This window comes from Carassius auratus, chromosome 38, assembly GCF_003368295.1.
Source record: "Carassius auratus strain Wakin chromosome 38, ASM336829v1, whole genome shotgun sequence".
NCBI lineage: Eukaryota > Metazoa > Chordata > Actinopteri > Cypriniformes > Cyprinidae > Carassius > Carassius auratus.
In genome coordinates, this window is record NC_039280.1 from 18,463,206 (window position 1) to 18,478,582 (window position 15,377).

General features: G+C 36.3%; 1 protein-coding gene across 3 annotated transcripts in view; it reads right to left on the reverse strand.

Moving 5' to 3' along the window:
- Positions 1-7,633, reverse strand: part of LOC113057283 (calcium uptake protein 1, mitochondrial-like) — a 68,484-nt gene extending 60,851 nt beyond the window's left edge. For all 3 annotated transcript variants that reach the window (XM_026224568.1, XM_026224567.1, XM_026224566.1), the window contains exon 1: positions 7,446-7,633. The gene's annotated coding sequence lies outside the window, so the exon portion shown is untranslated. The remainder of the gene's footprint in view (positions 1-7,445) is intronic.
- Positions 7,634-15,377: the final 7,744 nt, after the last annotated feature.

The following is a 15,377-nucleotide window of genomic DNA, read 5'->3' on the forward strand; positions in this document are numbered from 1 at the left end:
TTTAGGCAGACGTGGACCATTTGCACCATTTATAGAATTACCTATTGAAACCATTAGCTTAATTTGATATCATGCCATTTAGGCATTTAGCAATCATGGTCTTATGAATCAAATATTATACAAGCTCTTCTGGAACTCTTCAGAGTTCAAAGTTTTGCCTGCATCAATAGGCCAAACAACATGAGAACATTGTTAGTTCTCATGTATCTCATGACCAGAGGTCAATGATGTCAAACCTACAATGTGTCAGGGGTGTCCAAACATAGCTCCAACCCCTATTAAACTAACCTGAACCAGCTAATCAAGCTTTTCAGACTCGCTAGAAACTTCCAGGCCGGTGTGTGTTGGACTTAAACTCTACAGGATGTCAGCCCTTCAGGAGCAGGACTAAACACCCCTAGTCTAAGGCATCACATTTAATTTGAGAGCTACAGAACTGTTTATGTGGTTTAGTATATCCACCGCAAAATGTTACTGAATGGCTTTAGAAGGCTTGGAGAACAGCACACAAGATATATAGACCACTTGGGATACTTTTATTGTGCTTTGTATGCAATTTTGGTGCTTAACACCATACATCTCCATTCACTAAAAAGAGCACATATTCTTCCAAATTCCACCTTTCAAAACTAAATTTCAAGAAAAGTCACAATCACAAAGTAAATGATGACTCATTTTCAGTTTTGGCAGACCTAATCTTGTCACAGGGGTTAACATATTGCAGTCAAACTGTGTACATATAACAACTTTTGAGTGAAGCCACAGGATAGCTCTTAAGACCTGCGACTTTCAATCTTCTTTTATGCCAAATTTGTCAGATTTCCCCAGATAAACACATCGAGCATCTGCTCGTTTTTCCTTAAAAAGAGCTACTTATGTCTTTTGCATCTTGTAACATCAAACTGTAGGCAGAGAGGGACTGCGAACTCTCCCTGTGTGTTCTGCCTCATTTGTAGGAAGGCAAAAACTCCATAGAGGCTAGAAGAGCCACCTGTCCGTTTTCCAATATTGACTGTATTTTGATTGAGGTCCTGATTCAGCAGAACATAATGAGAGTGGGAGCGCTACATGCTAATTGGATTGAGCACTTGTGCGTGACATTGCAGACTGATGGCGCTAGTCTCTGGGGCTGAGGGACAGTGGGACTTTGACTGAGAGCGTCACATAACTCTTCAAATGGAGAAGACACTGCATTAGCCCAGTAAACACCCTGGTGGGTTCTATCAGAGCGAGTGCCACTGGTTCAAGCCTTCTCGAAGAACACTTTGTGTGACTTCACATTCCAAGGCTTTTGTTATGGCCATTACAATGTTATTAATGTAATGTTTGCACAGTTTAACTGTAATTATGATGAGCTTTTCATTCACGTTACTTCCAATGAGGATTGAAGCTGGTGTAGATAACACATTTGGGCAGCAGTGAACCAGCAGTATGATTATCAGTTAAAACATTTAAGAGAACTTTAAGTCACATTTTATTTTAAGGTCCAGTTCTCGCTATTATTAACTAACTATAAACTATGGCTTTTGCCTCAATAAACGTATTAATAGTTAGTAATATAGTTGTTATGTTTAGGTATAGGGTATGATTAAGGGATCTAAAACATGGTCATGCAGAAAAATGCATTAATATGTCCTTTATTAGTACTAATAAACAGTCAATATGAAAGTAATGTGCATGATAGTTAATAGTGAGTATAATTTGTTTCTTAAAAGTGTTTTTCTATTCAGTATGGCAACACAGGGGATGCTCATCTTTTTTTTCTGTATCTTTAATTTTCTTCAAAAATACATAAAAAATGCAATTCATTGTGTCTTAAACCTACTTCTATTATGATGAGCATACCATAATAATGAAACAAGGAACTAAAGTGGAATAAAGTCCAAAATGTTAGGGTGACACCATAGTGGGTAAAACTTTCTTTTACGGTTGCATCTATTAGTTGCTTATTAGCATGTATATTACAAAAATATTAGCCATGTGGTAGTGCTAATTAAGCACATATTAATGCCTTATTCTACATTACCTTATTCTACATCCCTAATCTTACCCAATACCTAAACTTAACAACTACCTTACTATTAATTAGTAGAAAATTAAGAATTTATTGAGAGAATAAAGTCATAGTTATTAGTAATAAGCAACTAATAAATGTGTCACCGTACAATGTGTTTCACTCACATCATGAGGGGGCTAATGAAGGAAAAGCTGCCAAATTGTATTCAATAACATATGAGATGCCATGCCAAGTGCATCATTTAGACTGATTACTGATGGTTTCCTTAACATTAACCTTCACAGTTCATGAAGATTCAACTGAGTGGTGAAAGTGATTATATAAGTCAATTTACAGCTTTTTAAAGTAATAAAAAATGCACATTATGCAAATACTTAAAGACAGTCCATAAGGTTTTAATTTTATCCACACATCAGAGAAAATCTGAATCAACTGCAAGTGACATTCTGTTAAAGAGAAAAATTATTCTTAGTCAGACCTGTTACAGTTGCAAGTCTTTTATATAATATTTTGCACAGTAATTAAAGGGGTCATATGATGTTGCTAAAAAGAACATTATTTTGTGTATTTGGTCTGTAATTATATGTGTTCAAAAAACACATTATTTTCCACATACTGTACATTATCGTTTCTCCTCTATTCCCTGCCCTTCTAATTTTTTTTACAAAGCTCATTGTTCTGAAAAGCAAGGTGTGCTCTGATTGGCCACCTATACAGTGTATTGTGATTGGCTGAATGCCTCAAGCGTGTGATGGAAATGTTGCGCCCCTTGTCATACTGTAATGTGTGTCCTGTCAGAACGCCAGTGAGACAATACGAAAACAATAAACTCTTTACAAACGAGCCATTTGTTGCATCCAGTTGGGACATAATTACGGACTATAATGACTTATACTGTGTTTTTATGTGTTGTGTTGCATCGCACTGCACCGCGTAAACATAAAACCATGTCTGCATTTGTGATTGGAGAAATGACAAACAACAAGCGCTACAATGGTTCTCAATTCCAGTACTCGCACCTCCCAGCTCTGCATATTTTAAATGTCTCTCTTTGTTAACCAGATTCAGATAATCAGCTTGTTAGAAGTAAGTTCCGTACATGAACTGTGTTCCCATTGACATGGTCCCTACACAGTGTTCACTGCTCCCTACTCCCTGAGCTGGGGAAATCTGCTGAAGTTTATCTCACTTTAGAACATTCATAGATTTGTGCTGCGTAACGTCTTCACACGGATAAGTGTGATATCATATAGCTCTGTAAATATATACAATTAAAATTCACATCTCGCACAATTCAATACACTTTGATTGGAACATATACATTCGCTTCGAACTGTAATCATGGCAGAATATCCTGTGATGTCCACTTTGCAGGGCACTTATGTTTGAATAGAACAAACGTCTGAAATGATAAGAGTAACATACAAAATGTGCAGAGCAGGGGGGCGCGAGGACTGGAATTGAGAACCGCTGCTCTACACTGCTCAAAACTTACGTTTGAATCATCAGTGACAGATCCTTTACATATGTAAAGTTTTCACTTTCACAACGAAACAGCGTCTCCACAACATGACGACTGCAGCAACAGCAAGAATCAAAGTTACGCTTTCTTTCTTTGTGTGAGCATTTGGGTGGTGTTATGCAAATCTTCCCACATATACATGTGAGGGCGTGTTAGAATGATCTGTTTTAGGGGGGTATGGTTGACTCTTAACTTTTAAAAAGAATATCTCCTTGGGTTTGAAACTTTACTCTTTGCAACTTTACAGATCTTCTTTATGCACCAAGAGCTTATAACACTCCAAAGAGAAAGGAAATCTTGAAATCGCATCATATGACCCCTTTAACTAAATTCATCAAACTTTGTGGCATTTAACAATTAATTAATATCATTTACTCACTCCCAAGTTGTTCCAAACAAACAGCCTTTGTCTTTCTTTTTACAAACACTTTAAAAAATGCACTTTGTAGATTTCAAATCCAATGTTTTAAAGTATCACATGTAAAGATGGGTCAAAAAGCATACAACTAATTGCATTTAACATAAATCTAAACATACATTATAGTTTAATTGTCAATAACATGAAATTATGTGTGCAAAATATTACATTTAGTCTAGACTTACTTTAATAATTATATTATTTCCATAATAATGACTCTTTTAAAAATATAAAGTCAACTTTTACACGAAGCAAAAATTCATTTAGGTTATAATTTCCTCATCCTCACATTGTCCCAAATGCATATAATTTTCTTTCTTTTGTGAAAACACAAAACAAGATATTCTGAAAGACAGCCAAGCAACAATGCACCCCACTGACTTTTTCTGTACAGATAAACGTTAAGACTTTTTTATTCAAAATAGAGCGATTTATTTATTGTGTTCCATGGAAATTCGTCCAATTAACAAAAGAGGTCAAAAGAACAGCTTAAACATTCAGTAAAACACTTCTTTGTGTGTTACACAGAAAAAAATAATAAAATCAAAGGTGTTTAGAAGCACAGCAGCCTCTGACAAGAAACACTTAAGGTAAACCACAGTTCTTGTATGCCCAATTGGTTGGGAATAATTCCTACATAGACTCCAGACTTCTGAGACTCCCAAACCATTTTATTCAAAGAGAGCTCTTTAACCTTGCCTCTCTGCAATCTTCAACAGCAAACAGTCTGCAGCAGTCAGGGTTTCACATATCCAGTGGCAATCTGGATTCAGCTTCTCTCTATGCACCAGCGATCTAACAGCCATAAGCCTCTCAGATAAGGTTCTGCCAGGCATTGCACCAACAGCAGACATCAGCCAACTTCATGAGCAACTGATGACCAACAGTGTCTCTTACAGTGCAAAAGAAAGCTGATGAAAAGCTGAAATATCACCAATACACATCGTCCCTATCTACGGCAATCATGTTTGCCTTTTATCATCAAACGAGGGGAAATAAAACTAAGCCCGTCTAAATATCCTCAAGGTACATTCTGCAATTATCTGAGCTCCCAGAACTTTGCCTGCAGCATAAGATTTTTCACTACTCTGATAACAATCAGAGATATAAAGTGGAGTGGACAGATTGTTTATTTGTACAGAACAAATTGGAGAAACTGTGACGTCTAATATGTCAGATGTTGGAATGTATGTATCACTGTATGTTAAACCGCATGTGCATTTACAGGACTAGCCTGACAAATACAATGATTTAAGCAGAAAGAGCAAAATTATTGGAGTTTCTGAGATTTAGGTCTTAAGGACCTCATGCTGCGTTGTCACAGGAACATCCCAGCTGAAGATAATGAGGAAATTATGTCACAACTTTTGCCAAGTGCATTCCTGATGACTACATAATGCTCTGTTCACTTAAAAAGCCCCCACTTTAAAGACGGGCGTACACCGTGCGGATTCTGATGGTCAGAAGATCGTATGTCCATGCATACGTCAAGAATGAGTTTAACTGAAAATTGTTCGGACGAGGTGATATATGACCCGATTTTACGACCTGCAATCGCACGAAGTTCCGAACCAAAAACATGAAGTCTGAGGAAGAGATTGCTTTTTTTGTGGCAGCAATGGCTTGCGAAAGAATAAAAAAATAAAATAAAAAGATGAGCATGGCAAAGGATTTGGCTGAAGAGCAGAGAAAAGCATGGACTTTCTGTTCTTCAAAAACAGCTTGAGGTAAGTGTATCTATGTGCGCATGCTTTGTGGTCGTGGAAGATATGGGAAAGTATATAACCATAGCATGTCATGCAAGTTTGTGCATATAGTAACATGGTTTTTATATATTTTTAAACAAATGTAATTGCTGGATAGTCTTTTTCCTAGTTCATGATTGGTCAACTTCAGATAGATCAACAAATTGGCTTGTTCAATCACGTCACGAATTCAAAGCGACAGCTCACAACTTTTTAGACGTTTAAAATGATTTGGAGGTTGGGAAGTGCTCGTAAGGCACTCTGCTACTCTGATACGAGCCAGGACCATACCTGTTTTCCACATGATTGAAAAAAGATTGCACCGTGTACGCCCGCCTTAAGGAGATCAAAAACTCGCACACCCCTCTGACACCCCTAGTAAGAATTATGAGATACAAACTTGCAGTTTTTTTTTCGCAATTGCAAGTTTATTTCTCACAATTCTGACTGCTTAATACCATGATCAAAACTCAGCCAGCTACATAAGAACTGGACTCGGTTAAAAGTTGTGTGTGTGCAAAAAAAAGAGCTGCACAATTTTGGATAAATTGAGACTTAAAAATAAGAAATTATGGAGCTTGTATTTCTCTCACAATTCTGAAGAAAAAAATTTAAATTGCACAAAATCCCATGCAATTTATGAATGAATGATTCAATGACTACTGGATATTTCAGTGTTTTTGAATGAATCTTTTGAATCAATCATTCAGATACAAATACATTTTTAACAGCCCCTTTTCGCCACTTAAAACAGAAAGATGCTCACATAGGAATTTATAGGTGGAACTGAAATATTAATTTTACAAGTATCCGATTCCTGACCTTAAGTATCCAATTCTGGAATTGGAATTGATTTTCGTTTCCCAACCCTACTTGTAAACAAAGGACAGGATGCGTTTTGTTTGTTTGTGGATACATTTTGTAGTAATGTTGTCATAATGTTAATATTAAATTCTCAAGTATTTTTTTTCCCATTATCAATGTCTATCCTGTTCTAATCTTGTATTTTTCCAAATAATGTCTAAAACTTTGTATTACACACAATTCTCATGTTTATGTTGTATTCCTCATTTGTAAATCACTTTGAATAAAATCGGCTAAATTAATAAATGTAAAACATAAATGTTATGGAGGATTTAACATTTTCACTATTTTATTTATTTTAATTCCAAGTATGGACTTCCGTAAACCCAGAGCAAATTTAAGGATAGCCTACGTGTACTGTACTGCATTATAACGGGACATAATAACATATATTATTTATAAAATCAGTTCAAATTCGATTTAATGCACAGTACTAGACCATAATTTCTAAATAGGCCTAATTATTTTCTTATTAATATACATAACCGAGATAATGCTTCTAATGTAGAAAAACAAAACCTGCCAAACAAATATGGCACTACTGATAAACACGAGAGTAACATAAACATGGTCCTAGGCAAAAACAAGAGCTTTGAAATAGAGTTTACACTGGGCATGAGGTGTTGAGCAGCTGAAGCATTAGCTAAACCTACACAAAATAACTGCCTCGTTTTACATGGTCATACACTGTAAGATATCTAGAGACTGCATGGATATTTGTAATTATTCCGTTTTCAACTGCAGTGTGTTCATGCACAATCGATCGGTCACATACAGACAGCCCAGCTTTCTAATCTATGCTCCGGCGCTGCGCGAGCGCCTGTGGTTATCTGTCTCTGTCAGTGGAGTTAAAGTGAACGAGTCTAGTCATATACTCACTCGGTAAACGAAGTCCTGCACGGAAGATTTCTTCAGTAAACGCTATAGACTCTCCTCCGATTCTCCGTTAACGGCAGTCTCTGCTGAAGTTCCGCGTCTACGGAGGCCGGGCACAAACACACCCCACGGCTAACGTCAGGAACACACTCCTCCTCCTCACCACTTCTCCTCTGTGGAAATAACTCCCTTCTGTTTGTAAACACAAGTATTCATAGGCGACGTGAAACAGCTTTTGTGTTGCTTTCGTCAAAAATGTAGGCTATGTGTTATAGGAGTGGTTCATGTTTGTGTCTTAAAAACAAGGTGTGCTTAGACTTGCTTTAGCTTGGCTCACTTTCAGCAAAATACTTGTCCATACTTTCGAAAATGTACATTGATATTACAATGCTTAGGACAATAATCCAAGCATTGTTGGTAATTTTATTCTCTGTGATACCATTTAAATACCATGGTAAATACTATGGTACACTTTTAAAAAAAGGCGTTTGCTTCTGTGAATAACCTTTAACATCTATGGAAACTTCTTTTTATGTTCCTCACACTAAGAAAATAGTTCACTTTGAATGGTTCTTTGGTGAACTAACAAAAAACCCTATTTAAGAGCATAAAATGGAAATCATACAGTAGCCAATGTCCAAATCCATAGCCTCCATAGTCATTTTTTGTAAAAGAAACTTGCTGTGTGTGTTTCTCAATTTAAAGACAATACTTACATAACATTAAATTACACAGTAATCAAAATATAGCTTATCATTAAATTAAGTGTTATGACTAAGATAAGCCTTTCTCCCTTCATAATATCTTCTTACACACACACACATACACACACTCATACTAAGACATAAAATAGCCAGGGATTTATTTCAGAAATGTATTATGTGAAATGTTTTATGTCATGTTTTTATTGTAAAACCACATTTCTTTTTTTTTTCTTCTTCTTCATTGTGTTGTCATAAATAGAGTGTCACCTTGCCAGAAAATCCAGCTAAACTAGCTTCAGATGATAACTACATGGCTTTTAACTGGTTGAAACTGATCGCAGTTGCTCAGCTGGACAACCAGCAAGAGTAACCAAAGTCAAATTGGGTAAGACTGCCTTGTCTGAGCCAGTTGAACTATCCCCATGTTCTAAAATAAAGCTTTGGTTGACCTTGACCACTTGACTTGATCTTTTCAGCTGGGCCTGGTCATAAACACTTAAATGTCTGTGTTTACTTGGTGTGGGGCTGGATATTTGATTCAGCTGAATGATTTCATTTCCCCTTCAAGACGTCCAGCAGCCTCTGCGTAGACTGAAATGGCTCAATATCAAAAGTGTATGTCCAAAGCACTCAACACAAGAGGAACAGAAATAGGCCACATTTTTGAAAGTTTTTCTCCTACGTGTTTGAACTTGCTCAGTTCTTCTAATTCCTTCTGTCTCCGGCCCTCCTCTTGTTCTCCCTCCCTTCTTCTGTGTTTCCTCTGCTGTAATTCATCTCCTGGTGCCATCACACACATACCCCCTCTGCGAAATAGACTGTCTTTGGCAAATTTCCTCTCTGGATCAACCAACCGTGAAACAGGATCTGGAGCTTGGGTGCATAGAGCAAACTATTCTATTTTGGATGCTGTCGAAGACCAGATTGTTTGAAGTTAAATGTGGATTTATCATTTAGTCTGTGTGAAGCTTGGCTTTTTCACCAGGTTATAAAGAGTTCACTTTTTGCCATAGCCCTCTAAATAATTAGGCACTGTTATCCTGCAAGATCTAGTTACATTAAAGATGCTATACACATGTTATACAACTGCTAGTGTGTTGATATAATAATGCTTCAAAGCAGTGATAGTGAGGAGTGAATTAAGACCCTATGAATCCTAACCTCTTACCATAACCTTAGTAAAGACAATCCATGAAGTCTTAACTTGACAGTTGACTGGAAGTAATCACAAGAAGTAAATCTTCATCTTGACTAAACAATACACCACCCTTCAAAAGTTTTGGTGTAAGTTTTTTTTTTTTTTTTTTTTTTTTTTTTTACAAAGAAATATAACGTTTATTCAGAATGGACAAATTAAATTTAAATAATAAAATGTTATGAAATCTATCTTGACATAAATGCTAATCTTTTTGTAAACTTTCAATGAAACACAACATTTTAAGCAGAACAACAATTTTCAAAAGAAACAGAAGAAATGTTTCTTATTTATAAAAAATAAATTATTAAGTCACATTTTTATAAATTAAATAATGAAAACTACAATTTCAATTTAGTGTCATTTAAATATGACAATCAATTGAATTTCCAATGTCGGTTAATATAATTGAAGCTGAAATGACTTGTACGACTAAGTTGATTAACACCTAAAAATATAAAGCAGCAACTGAACATAGGTTTTTAAAATTAAATTAGGTGGGAATTTTTTACTGTGTTGAGCCACAAATCTGCAAATTAACATGGTTTCCATAGGAGCAAATGACACTGAAGACACTAGTGTCTAAAACACTAAATCAGCTTTGCCATTACATTTTAAAATATATATTTTATAAAAAATATTTTGAAGTATATAATGGAAAGCAGTTTATTCAAAATTGTCATAATGTTTCACAATATAGTTTATATTATTTTTGATCAAATAAATGCATAATGCAAGTCTTCTTCAAAAGCATAAAAAACATGTGATCATATATGTAGGAATATATTGAATATTAGCAAATATATTTATAGCTAGCCATCATATAATCATTCTTTTGTTGTTAGTTGCACTCGTAGTTAGCATTATCCACAGTCAAATTTTGAATGGATTTCTTTGGAAGATATTTAAATATGTTTTGACGTAAAGAGGACCAGACTTTATGCCTACAGTCCAATGTCTGGCAGAGCAAGTCTTGGAGTCTATTCATGCAGAAGTCTCACTGCTGTTCAGAAATAACCACAGGCCACTGACTGTTCTCACATTCATTTTGAGTGTGGAGCCAGACTGGAGACGTGTCTCATTTAAGCCCACTTCTCTATAAATCTCCATAAACAAATCCATGCCAGCCATAATCAATTTTTAAGAATGTATTTTAGTACAGATCCAACTAGTAACAGTCAGTGGTAAAGTCATTCATGAAGTGTAAATATAGAGTAACTTACAGCAATATTTCAATTCAAGTCTATTTCAGTCTATCAGAGATGTCATTGATCTGTAGAGTGCTCTCATAGCATATCCAATTTCTCTGCTGTCAGACTGACAGAATCTCCCTCCTAATCATCCAGGCCTTCTAGGCAGAGTAAAACATGATGTTTTATTGTTCAATGTCAAAAAGTGTACATAAAAATAAAGCCTTTTATAATCAGGGGCTGTAAAGGGCCTTTTTTCGTTGGCGAGAAAAAGAGATTGGATTTGTTTTAAACATATTATTATTGATTTTTGGGGGGAGGAGATGTTATACCCTAGTGCTCAGTATTTATGCTGCATTAACATGGAGTAAAGTTTTGATAAATCTATTTCCTCTGAGTTTGGAGGAGGGGACGGTGGTAATAAAAGTTCAGAGAGGATGCCATTTTTTAACCACAATGGGCACAGAGTGCTGGCCCTGATACTATCTGCACGCAAATCCATCTTTTATACAATAGACCTATTCAGATCATACGCCTACAGCATGACCAAACTAGCCTTATTGGCAGCATATGTGTCCTCGTCTCTTTTGTTTTAAATCCTTTCTGTGTTTCTTTATCACAGGAAAATGTGCATCGCAACAATGACATAATTGTGTTTGTTTAATTTCTAAAGGTACATCAGTGTTTGAGGAGGTGACTTTGAAACAGTAGTTTACCAAGCTACTAACCCTAACCCTAAAAAACAGTAGAGGTTGTTAAAAATGATGACCATTTGACTAAAGTGGGCAAAATAATGTGTACACCAAGGCCATTTTGGTGTACACAAACACACACACACACACACACACACACATTTGTTTAATTATATTAGTAGGAACATTGCATAGACTTCCTATCTTCTAAACCTACCGCTACACTAGATGTTTTTTTGCAACAAAACATGTCTTGCCCAAGGCTTTTTACTACCAGTAAAATGTCCTCACTACTGAAGTTGTCATATTATTTCACTACATAAGTGAGGACATTTGGCCCTCACATTTACACAGACACACACACACACACACACACACACACACACACACACACACACACACACACACACACACACACACACACACACACACACACACACAGAGACACACACACACACACACACACACACAATGATCAAAATAATTTGGCCTAGATGACCTTGGATCTAACAGACAGGCTAAAAGCCACAAAACACTCATTGTGATTTACAAGAACCTTCAAACAGAGGTAGAATTTGCCCGTTCAGATTCTTCTAAACCTGAAAAGGCAGAGCTCTTATGATATTGTTGACCTAGAAGTGTGGACGATGTTGTTGCTTTTGCTATCTGTCATCTGTGTGTGTGTATGAAAGAAAGAAATGGACTCGTGTTACACACTGTTAATCAGGTTTGTGTGATAGTTCCAACAGAACGAGTAATGCAGGTTCAGATTTCTGCTTATCTTGTTCAGTCACTGTGTGTGTGTGTGTGTGTGTGTGTGAGGAACGTTCTGCCATGCATCAGGTGTGGAGTTTAGGTGACTAAGAGTCTAATGAATGGAAACATGATTTTTAGATCAATTTGTGCTGTGGTGTGGATGGATATTTCATACAGCTATGAACGGTGTCAGGTGCTCACTCTCTTTCTCCTTCTATTCTCTTCTGAGCCCTGGGAGCGGTGCATTCATCGGGTGCTGACAAATGTTTCGGTGTGGCTGTGGTTACCAGTCCTTATGTCCTCTCCCTAGACATGACTGTGTTCCTGAAACGTGACCTTGAAAAGAGGCGTTGAATACCAAGTATGCTGTTTAAGGGTTTCTTAAAGTGTTTAATTTATTTGTATTCTTTTTAAAAATATGTATCAGTTTAAATTATTCCTTAAGAACATTATATTTAATCACACTTTATTTTAGGGTCCAATTCTCGCCATTAATGAACCATAACTTGCCCCAATAACCTTCTAATTTGCTGCGTATTAATTATTAGTAAGGTAGTTGTTCAATTTAGGTACTATGGTCATGCAGAATTTGTGCTTTAATAAACAGACGATATGTTACACATGCTAATAATTGGTTTCCTAACTCTTTTTCTTCTTCTCCGCCTGAACAATTTTCAAAGTATTCATCCAAACCACTTGGCCTCAGGTGTTCAATCTATCTCTTACCTGAAACTTTCAATTATAAATAATAAGTGCCTTACAAGCACTTCCGTTTCCTTAAGGAAATGCAAATCCAGTTCTTCTAATTCTGCTCTGCAGTGAATTTACTGAAACCTCTTCACAAACAAACTGCACTCAAACTTTGTTTTGTAGATCATTTTAAAGGGATAGTTCACCCAAAAATGAAAATGTGATGTTTACTGGCTTACCCCCAGGGCATACAAGATGTAGGTGACTTTGTTTCTTCAGAAGAACACAAACCAAGATTTTTAACTCAAAGCGTTGCAGTCTATCACTCTTATAATGTAAGGATGGGGATCACGGTTAAAACATACAATAAAACAAACAAATATATACACAAACAAATCCTAAGTCAACTCTGCCGCTCATGACGATACATTGATGTGTAAAGACACAAAATGATCGGTCTGTGTAAGAAACTGAAAAGTATTTAAATAATGTTTTACCTCTGATTCACACAATGTCCGAACTGGTAGAACTCTCCTGATCGCATCCTATATATATACTATGTATATGTATTTTTTATTTTTTTTTTTTGCTACAGTCACACTAATCACCATGGTTCATTCACTTCTGATACGTACCAAAGTTCAAGTTTGCGGACCTGCATATTGGCATAGTGCAGACATTTTCCCATTAGTCAAGTCATTAGACTGACCTCCTGACCTCTTGGCTGATTTCAAAAAGCACATAAACTTAAAGCTGCACAGTGTTGCCAGATCTAAAGTAATGCTGCATACTTAAAGACAAATTTGTCTCACTACTGCCCTGAAAAACAGCGGAGACCAGGACAACTAGAGCTCCAGATACAGATCCCCTGTAAAGACCTTGTCTCAGAGGACCACCAGGAAAAGACCACAGGAAACAGATGATTCTTCTGCACAATCTGACTTTGCTGCAGCCTGGAATTGAACCGCTGGTTTCGTCTGGTCAGAGGAGAACTGGCCCCCCGTCTGAGTCTGGTTTCTCCCAAGGTTTTTTTCTCCATTCTGTCACCGATGGAGTTTCGGTTCCTTGCCGCTGTCACCTCTGGCTTGCTTAGTTGGGGTCACTTCATCTACAGCGATATCATTGACTTGATTGCAAATAAATGCACAGACACTATTGAAACTGAACAGAGATGACATCACTGAATTCAATGATGAACTGCCTTAACTATCATTTTGCATTATTGAGACACTGTTTCACAAATGAATGTTGTTCAGTTGCTTTGACGCAATGTATTTTGTTTAAAGCACTATATAAATAAAGGTGACTACTTATTTTTTAAAGCAAGGATTTGTAATTGCATAAGTTTTTGACATGATATGCAGTAAATGAATATCACTTAAAGTAATAAACCAATTAGGTGAATCTGAGAGCAGGATTATTATATTTTCATATAGACAAGTGCACTGAGTGTTTTATTAGCAACAATGTATAGGAGTTATTATGCTCATAAAGATGCCTTCTGTTTAATTCCATAGCACTCTTTTTTATTGTATTTTGTTTAGCTATGTTTGATTTGTGTAAACTTAAATGGGAAATTATTTCAATAAAATATTGAGAAAACCGGGTATGTAATTTATTGTAGTGACATCATAAGAATATTTGCATGCAGAATTGCAATATTTCTTCTTAGAACAGTTTGCATACTTGCATTTTGATGGTTGTTTTCTCTCTCACAGGCCATTTTTATATAGTACAAATAATCTTTCTGTCCCATTATCCATTTGAGTTTATAACTTTTATATTGCTTTATCTAATACTTTCAGACTATTTTACTGCTTTACAAGCACTGGTATGTTCTTAAGGAAATATTTTGTACTGTTTCCTGCAGTTGTATTCCGTGTATCTGCATTTATGAAAGGGTGAGTGAGAGGACAGATGTTTTCTTTTGTTCTTTAATCTAACCTCCTGTCAGCCGGCATGCTTCAGATCTAAAGTCCCTGACTACTGGCTGTATACCTTTGGACTTTAGAGTCAGTTAAATCAAACCCCTTCACATGACTGAATCACTCAGATTGTCCAGTTAAGAACAGAGCTTGTGTTTGTTTTATCTGTTTGAGTTCCCTGCCAGAGTTCATCTGACTCAACTGTAATTCATGCAGATTCACTGATAAGACTCCTGAGGTGTTCTGAGGAGAACCGGCTCAAATATGTGCCCGATTATCTCCTATAGCAACAGAGGAGCAACACGGAGAGAGTTGTAGGTAGAGAATCAGGATGTCAGCCACGTTTTCCAGCAGGTCTTTAGAGGTCTGTGACTCAGCAGCAGGTGTAAAATAAAAATAACTGAAAAACAGTGTCTTTTTTTAGCCTCAATCACATGGATCAAGTTAACGAAGTACATAAGCCTTACAGCTGTTGAACACACGTGCTGTCTTCAAAACTATGGCCATCTGTATATTCAATTGGTTCTACACAGATTAAGTCTCAAGATAAGCAGGGGATTTTGTGGGTAGATGTTCAGCAATCTGAAGAGGTCAGATTCACTCGGACCAATGTCACAAACTAAGATTTTTTTTAATTAACATAACAGAATAAACTTGACTAGGGTATATAAGCAAAAGGCATTTTTTAAAGGTCCAACTGAATATTCATATTCAATTAAGGCAGGAAAAAATAATTCTGCTAATTCAAACCAGACACTTGTGTTTTAATTAAATATTGGTTTA